The 22,248-nt window shown below is 46.9% G+C and overlaps 1 pseudogene; it reads left to right on the top strand.

Annotated features, from left to right (window-relative positions):
- The first annotated feature begins 734 nt into the window (after positions 1 to 734).
- LOC119176743 (protein roadkill-like) lies at positions 735 to 4,929 on the top strand (annotated as a pseudogene).
- The last annotated feature ends 17,319 nt before the right edge of the window (positions 4,930 to 22,248 follow it).

The raw sequence follows: 22,248 nt of genomic DNA, 5'->3' as shown, positions 1-22,248 counted from the left end.
AGCCGAAGTGAGCGAGGAATGACGAGAACCAATTGGTTACCAAGAGCGTGGTACAAAATTTGCCGATGATATTCTATCTTGAAGCTTGAAACGGGCAAGTTGTCGTCTTAGGCGGCTGTTTGAAGCCCGCGATAAGCCCGTGAGCCGATCGATGATTGTGCGATAGTAGGTATCGGCATCTTGGAGCGAGACGATATATGTGGACGAAAGAAGGTCCGCCGAGGCAATGAACTCTTTCGAAACAGAAGCCTTCTGCTTGGTCACTTGGGTTGTCGGTGACGAACACGCAAGCGCTCACAATATTACTGAGGGGATGTATGCGGCATGTAGCAGTTAAGCGGCATGTAAGTTATCGAGGGCCAATGCATGCAGTCAAAACGTGCAATCGGGACCGATGTAAGCATGAACACCGAATTTTCTATTCGTAGTTCTTGCTGCGCAAGAAAACACAACTCGACATGAATTGTTGCAGTTAGTTATAGATGCGCGAAATTCATAGTCGCGCCTTCATGGATAAAACAAAACAAAAGATGTCCGTGACAGCGAAAGAAACATTTGCAAGTGCACCCCGAAAGGAACACCAAATTTAAGAGAACTGTTCAAACTCCATGAACCCATTCGGGGTTACCAGTTCACTCAACGTTCGATCGCGTTAAGGTGCAACAAGTACGCGCACACACACAGTCAAAACTACGCACACAACTTGTAATAGTCTAATCTGTGACTGTGTTACTAGCAATATACACGCCGTTTCGAAAATTGTCCCCCAAGTACCCGACGAAGCAAAGGAAAGGTGACAGAACACAGCAACAAAGATTGCAATATTCTCGCTGCCTACACGAAAGGCACTCGTCGGCTGTCGCTTGTCACTCTTTATTCTCACTGTCAATTAAAGTTTTCTTCTGGGATCGCTTTAAAAGAAAACACGGCTTATGCAATTAGATTGGTTCATGCCCTGTGTGGCACGCAGCATGCAGTCATCTTGCGGGACTTGCGACAAATTAGACGCCCGACAAAGCAGCAGGCACCGCGTACACGTTTAAGCAAGCGTGGTGCAGGCCAAAACACGGTGGACGCACGCGGCGATGCAGGGTTACAGTGCACGTTGGAGGGTGGAGACAACCGCGTCGTCTGCTGCGGAGTCCGCCATTACGATGCCTTCTCCGCAAGTCGCCTATAGTCATGATGGTCAGCGAGCGAGAGTTGCGTGGCTGCATACATAGTTTGTTGCGTCAAAACATGTGCTACTCAAAACATGAAAGAAATACGAAGTTCTCGCATCGGGAGTGTGAAGGTTTAGGATTTCCAGTCTTTAGTCTTCATTTTTAAAGCGACATTAGCAGCTGTAGTTGCTCCCAGCAGAAAAAATACCGTTGACGCCAGCCGCGTTAACACATTCAATTAGCGTCTTTCTGGACTAGTCGGTAACTACTTATATAGGTTAATGCTGTGAAACACACGCACATAAGTCACGTGGCCTTTCAACGTGTCTGTGTATTGTGTACCTTTCACAAAAGTGTGAGGGCAGTTTGCCATTTGCCAGCAGCCTGAAAAAAAAAGATTAAAAATACGGGCTGTCATGAGAAAAGAGAAAAATCACAGCATATCCATGAAGTTAATGATGATGTCTTGGGCGAAGCGTCCGTCCGTTCGTTTTTGCTTGAATTCATGCGTCCATCCGCACGTCCGTTCATGCGTTTATCCGTGTGTCCGTTAATCCGTATGTTCATTCGTGCGTCCGTGCATGCGTTCGTCCATCCAGCTTATCTACCGAGCGCTGCACAGCATAGCACGGATGGACGAATGGATGAACGCACAGATAGACGGACGCACGGACTGACAGGCTCATGGTAGAACGCATGGACAGACCGACGCACGGACAGATGGAGGGACGGATGGATGCATGGGTGGACGAACGCAGGGACGAACGAATGGATGGATGCACAGGCGGACGCACAAAAGCATCGATGGACTGACGAACGCTTTGTTCCATTCGTCATCGTGGATATGCTGTGACACCGTTTTTATTGACATACAATGCAAATCATCTGGCTACTACGACTACGACGATTACGACGACACGGGACATGCGACCCACGGCGTAAAGGGCTTTGCCTCTAGAAGAAATAGTTGAAGGCGCCGGCAGCAACAAGCGCACAACGTAGGCGCGCATCTTCGCGCAATTGCAGGTTGTGTACAAGAAGCGAATAAGAACAATGCATTTTGTGCTATCCAAAATGAACGATTTAAATACGCATGTACACGGCATGCACGTGTACTGCACCCGGTGCACTGGTGATCGCAATTATGCCCAATCGCAAGCAAATTTCTCAACAGTGATTGGCGCCCTTCTGCAGCTTGCATAAGATAGTCACTCAGATCAGGCTTGATCGCGATTGAAAGTGCCCGTGTGACAACGCTTTAAGTTATAACTGTCGAAAGGCTGAAATGGCATAACTTAAGCTGCGCAGACACGAATGGTCCGTGGATTACCACTTGTCGCGCCTGATCTTTACATGCCACAAGAGTCGTCTTTTCGGATCTTTCGTGAATCTGAAGATCCTGTAGCCATTTTCGCGAGTGGTTTGTGCACTGCACCACGCAACACCCGGGCATTTCGCCCGAGAAAACGCCGCGCACGTGTCTCACTGAAACAGCCGCGACGAGACGGGGGAAGCCGAATGGCGGCCGCCAATCGGAAGGTGGCACTCACCCCTTCAAAGAGTGGCTCCACCCTCCAAGGGGGCGCGCGCATCGAGGAATCTTAGGCACTCTAACCGCCTAAAGCCCCTTGATCTTGATCAAGGGACTCTATAACCGCCGCATTCGTGGCGCCGCCTGTGCAAGCGCAGTGTGCCCATAACTCACACTAGGCCTTCACTGAGAATTTCAACGCCAAGCTAGATAATGTGAAGGGCGAGTTCGAAATTGCGCACTTGCATAATTCATTTCGAAAAAATAATTAAAATGATTTCCTAGGCATGATTGTCTGTTAGATATCATTATTATTGTGCCTGACAAAGAAAACGAGCCCTTAAATGTACACTTATTTCCTTCAGTGTAAAGTTACACAAATGAACTAATTTGTTCGTTCCTCATTTTTTTTCCACCTTCGTCGTCTTTGCTGAGGCGGCCGCCGAACACGTGCCATCTGCTGGCGCCGTAATCGCCAGTGGCGCCTTATGTACACCAGAATTAGATTGTAAATAGTAATAAAAATGTTAAATATGGCGACTTAGCTGACAAATCAAAGATCAGACATATATTCTGCACAAAGAAGACGACAAAGAATAGAGCTGCTCTGTCCGATATAGAGCTTCGTATAAATCCACTAGAGGGAACTCTGCTGCAAACGAGGAGCAGAGGAAGAAGCACTTGACGTTTTCTCATCCTGATTGGCTGCCGGACGAATGCCAAAAACAGATTGAGAGAGCTTGTAGTACCGATGGACCTTTCGCATCAAGGGCAAATGTTTCTCGAGAGGCCGGAATGGTGCAACATGTGACAGTGGCTCACCCAGCAGCGTTATAGCCGAAGCGTCCAACATCGTCTGATGCACAGCCTCAGGTTTACTGCCGAGCGTGTGCCCACCTCCTGCGGCGCAGCTGTAGTAGTCCTTCGGACAGTCGAGCCGTGGTGAGTGCTGAGCGCAGTCGTCGCCGCCTTCATCACCATGGCAGCCCCCAACAGGCCCCTGCCGGCCGCAAGCACGGACCGACCATCGTCGGGAAGCTTTGCGGCTGCTGCAGCCACGGACACCGCCACCGCTGCTGCGCACGGTGAGGTGGTATCGGAGTCACTAAGCAGCATGGCCATTCGCCGCATGCCCACTCCGTATCCGCAGAGCGAAGCAACACGCCCATGGCTGACAGCTGGTGTTGCACTGAGGTGAAAGTAGTGAAGTTTTCCTACATGTGGACCATCAACGATTACAGCTTCTGCCGCGAACAGTTTGGGGAGGAGCTCACCAGCTCGGCATTTTCTGAACGGGCCAAGTACAAGATCTGGTGATGCCTAACGATGCGTCCTAAGGGGCTAGACCAGGACAGCAAGGACTACATGTCCTTGTACCTGAAGCTAGTTTCGTGCAAAACGAGTGTGGTCCACGCCAAGTTTAAATTTTCCATCCTCAATGCAAAGCGGGAAGAGAGCATGGCAATGGAGAGTCCAAGGGTGTACCACTTTGTTCCAGGAAAAGATAATAGCTTCAGGAGGTTTATTCTAAGCGACTACTTGCTCGACAAGGCCAACGGACTACTTCCTGACGACAAGCTTACTCTCTACTGTGAGGTGAGAGTTATTGCTAACCCAGTGAACATCTCTGGGTGGAATGACGCCATGCAGCTCAGTGTGCCAGAGCTTCGGTTGTCTGACGATTTTGGGCACCTCTTTGAGAGCGAGGACTTAAGCGACGTCATCCTGAGTGTCAACGGTCGGGAATTCCGTGCCCACAAAGCTATTCTGGCAGCCCGTTCACCGATATTTAAGGCCATGTTTAAGCACGATCTCGAAGAGAAGAAGCAGAATAGTGTGGACATACCAGACATAGACCATGAGGTGCTGCAAGAGATGATGTGGTTCATCTACACTGGCCGAGCACCCAACCTATACAAGATGGCGGCCGACCTCCTCACTGCCGCCGACAAGTATGCTTTGGAACGATTAAAAGTCATGTGTGAGGACGCCCTGTGCTCAAAGCTGTCGGTTGAAACGGCTGCGGAGTTGCTCATTCTGGAAGACATGCACAGCGCCAACCAGATGAAGGCACACGCCCTTAACTTCATCACGACGCATGCCACGGTTGTAATGAAGACAGCGAGCTGGATGAGCGCGATGCACTGTCACCCGCATGTGATTGCCGATGCCTTCCAAGCACTGGCTACCCAGCAGATCCTGCTCACAGAGCCAATACTTTCACATAAGTACTAGTGATGTCGCGCAACTCATTTAGCATGCTGGAACACAACTTTCCAATAAATCAGAAAGTTAATTCATTATACAAATACCGAGTCAACACTCCTCCCTTTTTTGTATATTTTTCGAAAGCCAGGTTTGACATTTTTGTCCGAAGTGGACATGTACAAACAATTGAGTTTATTTTGTTTTCAGAAATAATGTCAAAGCAAAGAAAAAAGCTGGGTGTATATAAAAGACCGGTTTCGACTGGCAGATTATGGGAGAGACATTTGCCTTACAATGGGCGTAGTCAGGCTGATGATTATCATGATGATAATGAAGAGCAATAAAAACGCATGGAAAAAAACTTTTTGAACCTCTGAAAGTCGAGATATCTTGTAACTGCACACACTACTCTTTCCATGTAGTTAATATTTTATCGCACTGAAAAAACAACAACAAAAAAGGCATGCGTGGAAGAAATAAGCTCAGTTACGATGTTTGAAGAATTACGCTGTGATAGTAACTACGTTGAACTAAAAAAATGTCACACAAACCATCATTTACACATCTTCCTCTCTGTCCTATAAAACATCTTCCACAGCTTAACATATTGTGGTATATAGCGCCAGCATGGCAATGCGCATATTCGCTACTTTTGTTATTACGACAGGTTGCGTGAACTTAGTTGCCAAGTAAGAACACGACAAAGAATATTTTTATCTCAGCATTGTCAAAACGCAGATGTAGTCCATGTTTTAACATTACGGAAATCCTATCGGCCGAAATCGGTACGAGTTCATTCACGTATATCTATAAATGCAGAAGCCAGCGCGGGTGATGCATGCGCAAGAGAAATAAACTTTATTTGCGGCAAGGCACGTGTTCGCTTCGCCCAGAAGTGGGTGACTTCCTCATTCCAAGTAGCCGTGGCTAGCCGCCGACGCCTGAGCCCTTTCCATTAGCCGGAGCTGGTCCTCACGGTTTACCGACGTCACCAACGCCTCTCACTATGGTCTTCTTAATTTTTTCGTACGTTGTGTTCGTCCATAGGTGGGACACTCGGGTTCTTTCGACAGCCCCATACCATGTGGTAAAGGGTTTTTGCAGAGTCCGGGTAGTAGTAATAGTTCCTGCTGTTGTTGCTCGAATACATTGCGTGTAACAGTGTTCCATACGGATAGGTGCCTGCCTGTAGCCTTCTCCGGAGGTGCTATGCAGGATGGCCCGAGCTTCTTGGGCAGACAAGTTAGCTCCGAGCTCGCTCTGCGGCGGCCATGGCATGGAGACAGTGCGGACAGCGTGATAGCAGCGTTGATAAAAAACACAGCATATTCACAGAATGACTGATGATGAGTGGGGCGAATTGTTCGTCCGTCCGTTCGTCCATTCATCCGTCTTTCCAACCGTGGGTCGATCTGTCCGCCTGTGCGTCTGTCCGTCTGTCTATATGTCCGTCTGTCTACTGAACACTCCAAATGCCACCATCTCGCATCTTTGCAACATAGGATGGATTGATGGATATGTCTGCACCCTTTAGATCGGGTGGTGGCTAGCGCCACCAAGCCGTAATACTTAATGAACCAAAAACTAGATTTATTTTTCTCCTTAAATAGTGAGGTTGAGGATTCCTACTTTGCAGTGAAGGGTTTATTTTCACACGTGCCTTGACTTTAGCCACCAATCAGATACCCTCCTTCTAGTTAATCCTACCCGCTTACAGTCTATTTTGCCCTCACTGTCCCTAAACCCCAGTGCTTTAAAAAAACTCTGCGCCATCAACCTTAACTACAGGGTGAAGCCTTTTACAGAACATTATCAAGTGTTCGGCAGTTTCTTCTTCCTCTCCACACGCACTGCATACCGTCTCTACCCATTCGTATTTGGCCCGATATGTCTTGGTTCACAATGCTCCCATCCTGGCCTCAAACAGTAAAGAACTACCCCCAGTATTATCATAGATCCTTTCCTTGGCAGTTTCTTGCTTAAAAGTTCGATAGATCTGTAGTGCGGTCTTCTTAATCATGCCAATTCTCCACATATCGGTCTCAGCTTCCTTCACCTTCTTCTTAACCGATAATTCTTTTTGGTTTGGCCCCCTGCTGTTTTCCAAGTATTTAGCAGTCAATTTTCTGGTTCGTTTCCATATATATATATATATTGATTACATATATTGAATATATGTCCGCCATCTAGCAGACATTCGAAGAACTAAACGAGAGGTGGCTACCTACTACATACATCGAGCACGTACCATGAAGGAAGGGACGCCTGACTCAACTTTTTAGAACTAGGTAAGTTGCAAAATTCCCCCCGTCAAACCACCCGTCACACGGCGCAAGGACAGCTTCCGGTTTGGTGGCACTGGCGGTGCAACAAGCTTCCGCTAACAGACGAAAATGCGTAGTCGTCGTGGCAAGACGTCGTGGCGGCCGTTCTGAAAGAGCTTTGCCAACAGTATAATATCGGGATTTGCTGTTGTGCTGCCGCAGAAACCTAATACTGCGAAATATTTAGCAGCGTCAGGCAAATACAGTACAATTATGGTTTTCTTAACTTCCCATGATAAACGATGCTTCATATGTAGCATAAGACACAAGTCTTTCCGTTAGTTGCTAGTTGGTGTACGTCCGCAATTGATATTGAAAAGTTGCGCGTGCGGCCCTTTTCTTGAGCATGTCTTCCCTCTGCAACTTATTGAGTTCCTCTAATGAAACCTGTTAACACATCCTCATCATCATCATCATCGTCATCATCATCATCACCAGCCACCTGACTTCGTCCACTGCAGGACAAAGGCCTTTCCCATGTTCTGCCAGTTAACCCGGTCCTGTGCTCGCTGCTGCCGATTCATACCCACAAACTTCTTAAACTCATCTGCCCACTTAACCTTCTGTCTCCCCCTAACCCGCTTGCCTTCTCTGGGAATCAGTTAGTTACCCTTAATGACCAGCAGTTATCTTGTCTACACGCTACATGCCCGGCCGATGTCAATTTCCTCTTCTTGATTTCGACTATGATGTCCTTAACCCCCGTTTGTTTCCTAATCCGCTCTGCTCTCTTTTTGTCATTTAAGGTTACACCTAAAACCATTTTTCTTTCCATTGGTCGCTGCATCGTCCTCAATTTAAGCAGAACCCTCTTTGTAAGTCTCCAGGTCTCTGCTCCATAGCTAAGTACCGGCAAGATACAGCTGTTATACATCCCTTCTTCTTGGGGGATAGTTTAATTCTACCTGTCACAATTTGAGAGTTCTTGCCAAATGTGCTCCACCCCATTTTTATTTTTCTAGTTACTTCAATCTCGTGGTTCGGCTCCGCGGTTATTACCTGCCCTAAGTAGGCATAGTCTTTTACAACTTGAAGTGCACTATTACCTATCTGGAAGCGCTGCTCTTGTCCGAGGTTGTTGTACATTACTTTCGTTTTCTGCTGATTATTTCAAGACCAACCTTTCTGCTCTCCTTGTCTAACTCCATAATCATGAGTTGCAATTCGTCCCCTGAGTTACCCAGGAATGCAACGTCATCGGCGAAGCGCAGGTTACCAAGGTACTCTCCATTAACTCTTATCCCTAACTATTCCCATTCTAGGCTTCTGAAAACCTCCTATAAGCACGCGGTAAATAGCAATGGGGAGATTGTGTCCCCCTGCCTTACACCCTTCTTGATTGGTATTCTTTTGCTTTCCTTATGAAGCAGTATAGTAGCAGTTGATCCCCTGTAGATTTCTTCCAGGATGTTTATATATACTTCATCAGCGCACTCTGCTACACGCGACGCAACAAACCGTGCAGAAGGCGATGGCCTTGTTGAAGAGTATGTGGACCAGGATCGACTTACTGGATATAATGAACTGACCAAGACGTTTTACTTGGCTCGCCGATGCTATCCTCCGTCTCGTGACAATTTATGCAGAGCCCAAGCAGTTAACTGGCGACAGTTGCAAACGAGCGCTTACCCTAATCTCCTGATACGTCACCGAATATGCCCCGAAATCTACACTCTAAAAACTTAGAGGGTGCTGGGCACTGTTTTTGGGAGAGTACTTTCTTGTCCCATATTTCACTCTTTTTTCCAAAGTAAATCACTTCTTGTTGAGGGAGAGTACAGTGACTCTCCCGAACGGGTCAAAGTACTCCACCTCAACAGAGTAACATAACGCTGCCCGAAGTAGAGTAGCCTGACCCTACCGAAGAGAGTAACAGTACACGTCACAAAAAAAAATAGCAGAGTGTGAGCCGAAATTGGGCTTTTTAGTTGTTTTTGACAGATCTCCGCGCGCTCGGATTGTAAGGGTACCTAAATACAAACACCGCAAAAAAAGCAAAGAGAAGAAAAACACAACCAAGTGTGATCCGAACCTTCAACCTCTGGACCAACACGTTAACCACTACACCACATTGCCAGATGGTGGACAGGTGTTTATTTTCTTTATGTCATAAGTAATTCTGGGGACACGATTGCATTTTCTTGTTTAGTCGCATAGCTTTGAGTGTCTCCGCGCTTCTCAAAACCAACCAGACTGTAGCTAACGTGTTCACTGTGTTTTTTTTTTGTGCTTCGTGAGATCAGAACGTCTATCCAACACGTCTTTCAAAGTAGAAAAAGGAAGATTAGCGCAACCGATTATACGAACATCATTTGTACTGCCTCACTAAGTGATTAGTAATTTCTGCGTACGAAACATCGCGCTTCTGTATTGTACACTAACGAATTTAGCTTTTTTCTCACCCCCTTGGACATATCTTCGGTCATTCTTGTTCACCTTTTACGAGTAAAGTCACAATACTTCACTGCAGCCGTAGCACGTTAGGTTTACGGCACCATCGCCCATGTGCTATGGTCGTAACGAAAAACATGAATATTAATATAAGGAGAATGTCACAGCCGTCTGCATTGAGAATATTGATCGCGAATTATCGAACGTGATAGTAGCATCCGCTTATTTCACTACACAGATCAAAATCTAAAAAACTTGGATATTAGGAGTTTCAAGTGCCTTCCAGTGCGCTGAATATCACTGGCGCGCGCTGGAAACGCTGTTCTTTTGTTAATCATCTCCAACGCCTCAACAAAGAAATGCAGTATATTTTACTACATATATGTGTGGTTATTAGGTACCAGAGTCCTTTAATGCTTTAAATAATTAAAAGGATTAAAGGACCCTGGTAGTGCTAATCACTCGCGGTGTGCCGACGCATCTAAAAGTAATCGAGGTCAGGAGTATAATCGCGTTTTACTCTCTCATGTCTGAAGAGTATATGGGCATTTCACTCTCTCAAAGAGCGGAAGAGTAGAAAGCTGCTTCACTCTCTCGTTTCTCACAGTGTGAATATGAATTTCACTCTATCGGATGTTTGATGTTTTGCGAGAGTAAAAGAACACTTTGAAGAGTAACTTGGCCTTTTCACTCCTTTCATACCCTCCGCAGTTTTTAGAGTGTACAGCACCAGCTAGCGCAACATCTGTCAGGTCTGCCAGACAGACACAGCTACGCTAACACGCATGCTCTGGGAATGCGAGGCTAAAGCGAAGCGTATTATTCCTGATATTCTTTCGGCGAGGTGGGAAGCCGCTCTGCGGAGCTCCAAGCTCGCCAACCAACTCGGGGCAGTCCAGCAGGCCCGTGAAGAGGCGGAGAGGTGAGGCCTTGACGTCCCAACATGGGAGACCTGAGCCCGGGCCACTAATTTGCCGGACAATAAATTAAGTTTTTCCACCACCCCCACTTAAAAGGACAGCAGTCCTGATAGAAACATCTATATATAGACGCCTCTACAAAGCAATTCTGCTGTCTTCGCCAATATTTTGAAACAAGTTGGGTGGAACGTCCGGATTCAGTTGCACTATTTGAAGAAGCGGTTTCCGAGATCGTTCGCTCACTGGAAAAGTTGATGAACACTTTTCGTGACAAAGTAACAGCGTACACCACTCGATAATTGCCTCCATAAGCGAATCTGTTCACCCAGCTTATATGCCTTGCTGTCAGTGAAACATTCCTAGGCCTTACCACTTGTCTGTTTATATTTTTATATGTAAAGACAGAGCGGCAAATTTCGGAGCGAATTAAGTGCGAGATTCCACGGGTGGTAAGAGCTAGGCAAACTACGATTGTAGTTCAATGGAAGAGTACTACAGGCGAGCCTTGTTCATTCCGTACATAGATGACCTGAAAGCTTCCCTCAATTGTCACTTTGCAAACCATCACAAAACACTGCAAAGTTTGCAATTTCGGTTGCCAAAGCACGCCTCCAAAAGCCAATTTGGATCTGTGCAGCCGGCCTTCGATTTTTACGTAAGGGACATGACAATAGCTCATATATCTCTACACTAAAAGGTGCATGGGAAATCTAGAGAAGTATAAATGATAAGCCATGCAAGAGCACGAATTTCCCCGCTTGGTGACGGGCGCTTTAGCCGACGATATAGTTATAGGGCGAGAACAGAACGACGCCAAAAGGACGATCGTCATGTCATACCAACTATCGCAAACCGCCCCACTTCTACCTCGGCCGAATGCGACAAAGCCCTCTTCCTGGACATTCACAAGCTCCTCAAGATATTGGCAACGCTCCCAATGAGTACAGCTGCTGCAGAACGCAGCTTCTCGACACTGAAAAGAGCGAAAACGTATTTGAGGAACCGAAAACCTGAGGAGTGGCTTAATGGTCTCGTCTTAATGTCAATTCACCGGATACAAGTTAGTGTATAGACTATATCGTCGCTATGTTCATGGAAAAACCACGACGCATGAAAATTGTAGCGTGACTGAGCCAGGGCTCCAATAGGTCAGAAGGGTCTTTTTGTCACGTATTAACTTGGTTAAAGAGCACAGGGTGGACTTCTCTTCTGTCTGTGAACGCTCTAAACAGCTCTTCACGAGGTTTGAGATTTCGAGCACGCAAGAGGAATGCATACAATGGGCGCTCACGATCTCATCGGCCAAGATTTGCAATACTACGCACCCCGGAAAGAGGTGAAGTGTCAGACTGAACGCCGCTTGACCTTCGTCTCATGGCCGAGCACCCCAACATGGTGGAGGTGATGTAAAAATAAATGGTCCTGCGTACTTCAAAGTGGTATGTGACACTGCGAATTTTTTTCGAGGTGACGCGTGTGATTTGTGCTGTCTGTTGCCTGAATAGAAGTATGAAGGTTCACAGAAATATTAAAACAAACAAACGGAATCTATTAGCATTTTTTTTATTCGTATCGAGCGAGATTCGAGGCTAAGCTGCCTCTATTTCATTGGCGTTGGTGTTCTTGCCGTCTTCGCATCGTGTCAGTGCCAGCATTCACAACACTTGGTGTGTTTTCGGTGTATCTTCCCTGCAGTTCCAGTGGTGCGTTGTTGTGTATCGTGGTAAGGATATATGGTCCATGCTAGCTTCTCAAAACATGCACACATATAGGGATCTATTCAACAGAAACAAGCTGTACAATACAGAGAATGTCGAAACGACACAACACCGTTTGCGCGCACAATTTCGCATGGACATATGCGAATATATCACCTCGCGTGAGCATGACGTGCTGATACGTCTGCCGCGTGTGATTTGAGTTGCTCCGAAACCGAAGAGGGCAAGCAAGGAATTTGGCTTTCAAGGTCTACACATGCATGACGAGTGGCAAATGTTTCAAGCTCAACTCTTCGCATCATGCTTTCGGCAGCTTGTAATGAACCAATACAAATATTTTAGTGGTGCAAAGCCTTTCATTGGGTACGCAACACCTTACAGTGTGTAAGCAAAATTTCTCGTGTCTCCTAGTGAATCACCGTTCAAGAAATAAATGACAAACGAAACAAAAACCACGTGAGCACATTTTTGTATATAAACTGTACTTTCCCCTGATGACACTCTACGATTTCGCATTCGTTCTCCATCGTCCTGCGGCTGCACAGAAGCACCTTCTGTTCCACATGCATGCGAGCAGACGCCGGAGACACGCCGAACAGACGAGGATGAATACTTGTGTAGAGGGTAATCAGCATTCATATTGGTCAAGATGCCTTGTAGTATTAGTAGTGCTGAAATGAACTTATGAAATGGCGTATATGGGTTGCATCCCAGAAAGTTCCGAAGCTCAGTTTTGCCTGGCAACATCAATACCGGCCTCCAACTGAAATTTGAGGTTTAATAGCGTTCATATAGTGTTTCGACCGGGGTTCGAAGGCATCGGAGATACGATATAAAGATGTCGAGGCAGGAGGAAGAAAGACTTGAAGAAGGTTTATTTACATTATGTACATGGCGAGCTCTCGTACATGACGAGCTTTATCTTACATGGCGAGCTCTCAAATCAGGCGCTCCTCTACACCGGGCGCTCCTTCGAACGAGCCGGGTGGCTCATTATAAAGGGTGTGTTCTCAAATCCCTAGATCAGGGAACGCGTACAGACGGCTTTGTCCAATCACGGATCACACATAACCGGCGAGGGTGACGAGCTTGCATGGCCCACGTGAACGTCCAATATTAAGGCGATGTTACTGCACTGCCATGTGTCACCAACGTGGTTCTTCCTCGTCATGTGTGTGCCGCTGTACGAGGGGTCTCCAGCTCATGACAGCATACATCAAAAAGGCCGCTGCAACCAAGCTCAAAAGGGTCCGCAGCACTCTTCGCTCAATTAGCGGGGCGATTTGCGGATGTCACCGCTGTCCCTTCCAAGAAAAATGTTGCACTTGTCGTCTGAGGAACGGCTCCCGGCGCCGTGGCGGCACGATGCCTCACCCTCCGGCTTAAGAGGGACAATACCTGGCGGACACAGGCCGCCAGCCGTTCGGCGACTTGTTTGAGGACCAAAAGAACGCCACTCCCTCGTCAGCTCAGGCGCCAGTTGCAGCTATGTGCACCGATTTTGAAAATAGGCATTTTAAGGCACTTATGGAGTTTTAAACACAAACGTCTAAAATAGGCAATAATAGGCACTATAAGAACACTATAAAAGCTATTCTTAACCTCTGATTCATGCTCATATGTCAAAGTGGCACTATAACGACGCAAGAAACAAAATAAGCAGTTGCCTATTGTCACACCTGTCCCGTTTATTAGGGAGGCGATCGCCGGGCTAATTCCAAGAGCCGAAGTATCGGCCCCCCGAACCGCACCACGAAAGCGTGGACAATTTAGAAGTGGTCCTTATTAGTGCGCCAGCGGACGCCGGCTGTGGTCCAAAGAACAAGACAGAGCCGAGAGTTGATAAACAAACAAAATTATATTCTCATTAACGGCAGATCAAAAACAATACACACGTATGCACACTCCACAATAGTTACATACAATACGTCACCAAACAGACAATGTACTACACAGTACAATCAACCGCACTTGAAACAACGGACACAGACAACAATACGCACTACAATGCAGTCGCATGCACTGAACAACCAAGACACTTAAAGACTAAAGAGATATAAAACCTATTCAGTCCAAAGTCCTTGGAACAAAAGTCTGAATGATACTCTTCCGAGAATCACTCACTCAAAGTCCAGCGTTGTTGTCGTTCCGTAGCTCTCGAAGTTTCTCTTCCAGGAAACTTCCCGTCTTCAATTGGCCACTCTTCAAACTTCAACTTCTTCGCCCGAACACGTCGGCTTCACACACGCAGCTGTTGCCACGCGTCCTCGCTCAATAGCGGTAAACCCACGCTCTTGCCTGTAGCTCGAGCCGTCCCTACGGACCACAAACTTCGCCGACTACACGGCGGACTCTCTACGCACTCTGGCGCTCACTTCCGTCTCCTCCTGTTCTGTCACTACGGGCAGAACCTTCGCCGACTACACGGCGGAATTCCTACGCGCTCCGGCGCTAACTTTCCGTCTCCTCCTGCTTTCTCGTCTCGGCCGCTCGATTAAATACCTTCCGCGCCACTTTCCAGAATTTTCTCGTCCTTTCGTCGGCGCGATACGCAGCGAAGGCTGGAGGGAGGCGAGACGGTTTGTCAGCCCTCCGCGTCGGGTGACTCAGCTCGGCGTAGCCACGCCTCCTTCGTTCTGGAAATTTCTAGCGCTTGCCCGGCCGCCGCTGTGGGGTGAGGAGGTTCGTCTGCGAAGCCGTGCTTCTGCGGGGAGAGCGCGCGCCCGGGAGCCTTGAATGTTTGCTTTCTTTTTTTTTTTTTCTTTTTACCTCGCGGCGTTTCTACCGCCCGTTGTCGCAAGGATTTGGCGGCGCGCTCTCTTTTTAGCGCTCGTTCTGTGACACTGCCCCCCACTTTAAGAATATTATCTCATAATATTCAAAACCACACAAACGAGCGCGAAAGTCACCACACACTCTCACAGACTGTAACACCATCAGTCGCTCATAACACTTCACATTCACAATAGATCACGCAATACAATCTTACATTGTAGTTCAATTCCACAACACATGAAATATAGCCACAGGTACATGCCTACAACACTTCATCACACATTCCAAACAATACAAACGTACAAAGTTCTGTCGATACAACAATTATACAACACTTTACATCACACCATCGCACAGAACACTGACTCACTCGACATACACTTGAGACACAGGATAACAAGAATATTAACACAACATATGTCACTCAGCCCTGCCGAACACATTCTGATTCCACCTCAGCACCTATCTTGAGTACTTCGAACAGCGCTTGCGCCCTTTCTTGCGGTGCTCGCTCGACTTCTTGTTTTTCCACGTTCCCTTTCGGCGAGCCCTTTCCAACGACGATATCTGAGGCGTCGTCTCAGCCATCGTTGTCTCTTCCGACACCGTTAACGCGTCATTCCATTCGACGGGTCCTGTCTGTTTATTTACCCGCTTGATCATACTTCTACATTTTTCCCGACTGGCCAACTCCGTCTCCTTCACACTGTCGGTCGGTTGAGGTCGTGCCGACTTAAGTCCGGTTGCTCGACCCGTGAACTTATTCGACACGATCGTCTTCTCCTTCGCTGTCTCTTGCGCCGCAGCTTCACCTTGTGCTCTAGTGAGATCCGTCACGGGATGCTCCTCCACTGTATCTCGCGGCCGCTGTGTTGGCGAGGGCTCTATCTTCGGGTCTTCTCCCAAACATTCTGGATCACTTGGCCCTCGCGCCCCGTCGATGTTTCCGATGACAAGGTCATACAGGGGGGTCGTCATGCATAACGCAGTAACCTTCCCGCTGAAGTACGGGGTTTCAACCTCAATTTCTGCTTCGGGAAGCATCCGGACCGTACGGTCAATTAGGCAAACCGGTTTCGTTCTGCCTGTCAACTCTCTTTCCCGTACCAAATTTCTCCTCACGATAACCGTGGAGCTACCGGTGTCTCTTAGAACCGTAATCTTCTTGCCTGCAATCCTTCCAGGAAGCGTTGGCATTCCCTTCGTAACACCGGTTGGCTGTTTTGAAATTACAGCCCCCACAATAGGAATTTTCTCCCCATTCTTCAACTCTACGAATCCATCAGTGACGGCATTATTATCAGATTTCGGTGCTGCTTGCACACAGGATACCTGGTGAGTTTGACTCACTCCGTTCCGACATGCATCTGCTTTGTGCCCAGTCTGACCACACTTAAAACATTTTACAACCGTAGGGCTCGTAAAGATCGTTCGACAGTTTTTCGCGCGATGACCCACTCGGTTACACAGAAAACATCGCTGCATGCTCTCTGGTGCACGCTTCTTTTCTTCAGTAGCCAATTTCTTCGAATCCTCGGGACAATCCTTCTTGACCTTGGCCAAATTAGTTCCTCCTTGCGCTTCTAAGAATTGATCAGCCAATTCAAGCATTCCTTCAAATGACTCCGCCTTCCTCTCTTTCAAATACAGCGACAGGCTTGGGTGGCAACTAGTAAGAAATTGTTCTTTAATTAACAGCTCTCTAAGCTCATCGTACTCCTGTGCTGTCCCTGAAAGTTCAATCCATCTGTCGAAATAATGGCAAAGTCGGGCGGCATACTGCGTAGCCGTCTCACCATCAGCTGGCTTTCCTGTCCGAAATCTGTCCCGGAACCCTTCCACAGTGAATCTAAATCGCTTCAACAAAGCAGCTTTCACCTTTGCATAGTTGGCTGCATCGGTCGGCGTCAGCCTACCGTACACACTGAGCGCTTCACCACACAAGCAAGTACTCAAAGCAGTTGCCCATTGCTGTTCCGGCCAATTCTGGCTCTTCGCAATCGTCTCAAATCGATGGAGGTACGCGTCTAGGTCGTCCTTCCTTTCATCAAACGCTACGAGCAGCTTGCTTGGGTTCAAGCGGAAGCCGTGATCCTCTCGTTCGCTGCTTTCCACTCTAGCTTGGACCGGAGTTTCACTTCGCTGTTGCAAACGGAGCCGCTCGAGTTCTATCTCGTGCTGTCGCTGCCGTTCCCTTTCCTCTCTTTCTTCTTTCGCCCTTTCAGCTGCCAACCTCTCTCTCTCCAGCTCCAACTTCAATTGCTGCTCTCTTTCTTCCTTCAGCTGTCGCTCTTTTGCCTCTCTTTCTTCTTTCAGCTGTCGCTCCTTTGCTTCTCTTTCTTCTCTCGCCCTTTCAGCTGCCAGCTTTTCTCTCTCCAACTCAGCTTCTTTTTCCGCTTTGGCTCTTTCGACCGCCAACCTCTCTTTTTCCAGCTCGGCTGCTTTTTCTTCTTTGGCTCTCTATTTTTCTTCTTTTTCCTTCTGGGTGACCCACTTCCGTAGTTCGGCGCCAGAAAGACCCATCTTTTCACCAAGAGCAACTAACTTTTCGAGATCCATTGTGTCCCGCAACTCGCAACTAAAACCTTGCCGCGTGCAAAAAGTATCTGCCTAAATAGTCTATCGGAACACTCTCCTGCACTCGTTAACGAGAACACTAAACAACACACAAAATCGTTCCGATAGCACTATCAACAACTCGAGGCTCTTTCTCACTACTTTGGACACACTGTGCACCAAAAGGTCCTGTTTCGCGGACGCCAGATTAATTGTCACACCTGTCCCGTTTATTAGGGAGGCGATCGCCGGGCTAATTCCAAGAGCCGAAGTATCGGCCCCCCGAACTGCACCACGAAAGCGTGGACAATTTAGAAGTGGTCCTTATTGGTGCGCCAGCGGACGCCGGCTGTGGCCCAAAGAACAAGACAGAGCCGAGAGTTGATAAACAAACAAAATTATATTCTCATTAACGGCAGATCAAAAACAATACACACGTATGCACACTCCACAATAGTTACATACAATACGTCACCAAACAGACAATGTACTACACAGTACAATCAACCGCACTTGAAACAACGGACACAGACAACAATACGCACTACAATGCAGTCGCATGCACTGAACAACCAAGACACTTAAAGACTAAAGAGATATAAAACCTATTCAGTCCAAAGTCCTTGGAACAAAAGTCTGAATGATACTCTTCCGAGAATCACTCACTCAAAGTCCAGCGTTGTTGTCGTTCCGTAGCTCTCGAAGTTTCTCTTCCAGGAAACTTCCCGTCTTCAATTGGCCACTCTTCAAACTTCAACTTCTTCGCCCGAACACGTCGGCTTCACACACGCAGCTGTTGCCACGCGTCCTCGCTCAATAGCGGTAAACCCACGCTCTTGCCTGTAGCTCGAGCCGTCCCTACGGACCACAAACTTCGCCGACTACACGGCGGACTCTCTACGCACTCTGGCGCTCACTTCCGTCTCCTCCTGTTCTGTCACTACGGGCAGAACCTTCGCCGACTACACGGCGGAATTCCTACGCGCTCCGGCGCTAACTTTCCGTCTCCTCCTGCTTTCTCGTCTCGGCCGCTCGATTAAATACCTTCCGCGCCACTTTCCAGAATTTTCTCGTCCTTTCGTCGGCGCGATACGCAGCGAAGGCTGGAGGGAGGCGAGACGGTTTGTCAGCCCTCCGCGTCGGGTGACTCAGCTCGGCGTAGCCACGCCTCCTTCGTTCTGGAAATTTCTAGCGCTTGCCCGGCCGCCGCTGTGGGGTGAGGAGGTTCGTCTGCGAAGCCGTGCTTCTGCGGGGAGAGCGCGCGCCCGGGAGCCTTGAATGTTTGCTTTCTTTTTTTTTTTTCTTTTTACCTCGCGGCGTTTCTACCGCCCGTTGTCGCAAGGATTTGGCGGCGCGCTCTCTTTTTAGCGCTCGTTCTGTGACACCTATAATCCGGTCTCTAGTCATGACTTACATGACATGCATGTCATCATTTCCACGTTAAGGCCTGTCACTTGTTCGCCATGCAGTCATGCCATACCAGTTTTGCAATATGTCACGTGAACGAAACCACCACAAGAGCAGCAAGACCATCACGTAAATCCTGACATTCATGACCCATATGTCATGATTTTCATGTTATGACTACTCCGTTATGCTCGTCATACAGTCATGTTATGCCATATCAGTTATGGTATAGATCCCGTCATAGAAACGGCCCGGAGAGCTTAAAGTCGTCGATAGATAGATAGATAGATAGATAGATAGATAGATAGATAGATAGATAGATAGATAGATAGATAGATAGATAGATAGATAGATAGATAGATAGATAGATAGATAGATAGATAGATAGATAGATAGATAGATTCAAAGTCGCTGTAGTTCGCTGAGAAATGCTTCGCATTTAAAAATTACACCATTTCCCGCTAAAGGGAATCATGTGCAGATGCGAAGCAATGGGCGTTAACGGTTACAGTGGCGGCGGCGTTGACGCTGGCGCTCATCGCGGATTTACGCTGGAGAGAAACCTGGGGAGGCGCAAAGCATGCAGTGATGGACTACTGGAACATGCCAAAAGCTGCTAATGGGCAATAAGATACTGAAGACTCAGATTAGACACAAGGACACGCAGTCGGCCTTTAGTAAACGCGCACGCTGCGAATTTTCATAGTTCAACAACGCACAAGAGAAATTCCCCACCGGCACTACTTTGCAGGTCAAAATGCAGTTATTGGCTGCGAGATTGAGCGGAGTCGCCACCTGGCGGCAACTAGCAGAAATGGCGAAGTGTAGATTGCTCCCTGCGTCGTCTGCAAGCCACGTCGTGCACGTTCGCAAAGGGTGGTTTGTTCGGATATGTTAGCGCGAGCTTAACTGCTTGTACCTATGCCTGGAACGACATCTGGAAGCATTTGATCCTGCTCGGCTGGTAATGCATCGCAATATGATCAGCGATGTGCAACTTTCCAGAGTGCTGGTATTGCGACCATACCCTTAGTTTACCAGAATCATTTCAGTGTGGCTGTCACTTTCTGCTTCAAACACATCGTAAAATGCACTGTGCATCGTCTCAAACATGATGACTATTAAATGGTGAGTGAATGCAGCGTTAGAGCGACTTGGTTGTAAACAAAAACGAAGCTCTAGGCCACGCACTTGCACCTTGTTGTTATAGGTGTAGAACTACAGCACTGTATATAGTTCATCGACTATGTGATGAGCTTTAGTTATGTTTATCTAGCCATGGCACTACTACAGAGGTAATTCTATCATGTAAAGCGTGACATTTCGGTACCTAAACTCTTATTAACCCTTTCAGATGCCAATTATTAAGAACTGTCTGTAAATGTGTCAAATCACTACAACGTTACCTCAAGGCACTCAGTATTCTCTAGCAATAAGAATAATGAGATAAGTGTTGAATTTATGTGTGTTATAGTAACTCGTTCTGAATAAGTTGCAATGAAATGTATGTTTATCCTGAAGTCATTGATGCTTACTTTTGGCATAAACAGAATCTCATGTCAACTAGAAATATAGTGCAAATTTATTTTTTGGTTATGTCAATTGTGAGCAAGGTAAATTTCTGCTTTTCACATTGTTTGCAGAAAGTGGCATGTTGAACGACACGTCGAACGAGGCAGGGCCTTCAGAAAAGCGATCATATGTACCAGTACACTGCAAAATTATGTTTAAAGAAGACAATGTATTGTTCAGGAAGTTCAATTTATTTATTCATTTCAGTTTATTTCGGACATAATTACATGACATGAAATATGTCCACAAGGCAAGGCAAAGGGAGGCTCGTATGTCTCCTGACGAGGCCTTCACCCCGGACTTACACGTCGGACAGCCAGGAGCAAAATCAGAGAAAATAAGTACAATGCTCATTGCACAACTTGTATCAACAAAAAACGAACAGTAAAAAAACACATTAGAACAAAAATTATACAAAGTTTACATTGTTCAGGTTTAACAGTTTTGTAGAGTTACATAAATATACAAAATTACATATTTTTGTGTTCAAAGCAAAATAATTGTAATTTCAAGGAGGCAGGGAAAGTAGCTTTACTTGCTCTTTAAAACAAGACATACTTGAGTTCTGTACGATATATCTTGTTCTTTCGTAGCCTCTACTTGATGCAAATAAAAAAAACAAGTGGTGTATACGTAATTCTGTACACAGCGTCTCAAAAGGTTAAAACGGAGAGTGGCAGCTTGGGCTAGTTGGTATGGCATGACGATCGTTATAGCGCGAGAACAAAACGACGACACAGAGACAAGAAGGACACGAGCGCTTCGTGTCTTTCTTGTCTCTGTGTCATCGTTTTGTTCTCGCGCTATAACTATCATTAAAACGGAGTTGTCGAGTGCCATGCATGTTTTAACTTGGGGCGAAATTTACGCACCGAAATTTATTTGATTGATATGTGGGTTTAATGTCCAAAACCCACCATATGATTATGAGGGACGCCGTAGTGGAGGGCTCCAGAAATTTCGACCACCTGGGGTTTTTTAACGTGCACCCAAATCTGAGCACACGGGCCTACAACATTTCCACCTCCATCGGAAATGCAGCCGCCGCAGCCGGGATTCGAACCCGCGACCTGCGGGTCAGCAGCCGAGTAATAGCCACTAGACCACCACGGTGGGGCCGTACCAAAATTTACACAAAATTACCCGTGTGCTTATATTTAAAGAACAAAGACGTTCAAAATTAATTCAGACGGCGTGCCTAACATTACTGTTGTACAATTTCACGGAAAATGTCATTTTTTACACTGTATTGAGCATTTGGGCGGCCTTGTTATTGACTGACGGAAGGTAGTGGTCACTTGTCAATTAAAAAATGAAAAAAGAAAACATGTTCTTCCCGTAAAATAAGCAGATATTTATTTTATCACTGTCAAGTGCACGTAATCCTTCGATGAAAGCTTTCTGCAGAACTCTTGTGAGCTTTTGATAGTTTTGGTGGTGCACGAACATGCGCGACGTGGTAAACGTCAATGTAGTGCAAAGCACTGTCAGCCTCGAATATTTCTTGGCTAGGCTTATCGACTGCCATGCATTTCGTGGGGAACAGAATGAGGCAAAAATGCGCATGCGTATTCGATGCTAACAGGGGCACCGAACACGTCGCACTGATATTAGGGCCTTCTACAATATCTCCTTCTCTTTCTTTCGAAATAGATGAGCAATATGTTAATAAGTAGCTCAGTC

This window comes from Rhipicephalus microplus, chromosome X (assembly GCF_043290135.1).
Source record: "Rhipicephalus microplus isolate Deutch F79 chromosome X, USDA_Rmic, whole genome shotgun sequence".
Lineage (NCBI taxonomy): Eukaryota > Metazoa > Arthropoda > Arachnida > Ixodida > Ixodidae > Rhipicephalus > Rhipicephalus microplus.
The sequence above is the reverse complement of the archived record's forward strand: the minus strand, read 5'-3'. Positions and strand labels throughout refer to the sequence as shown.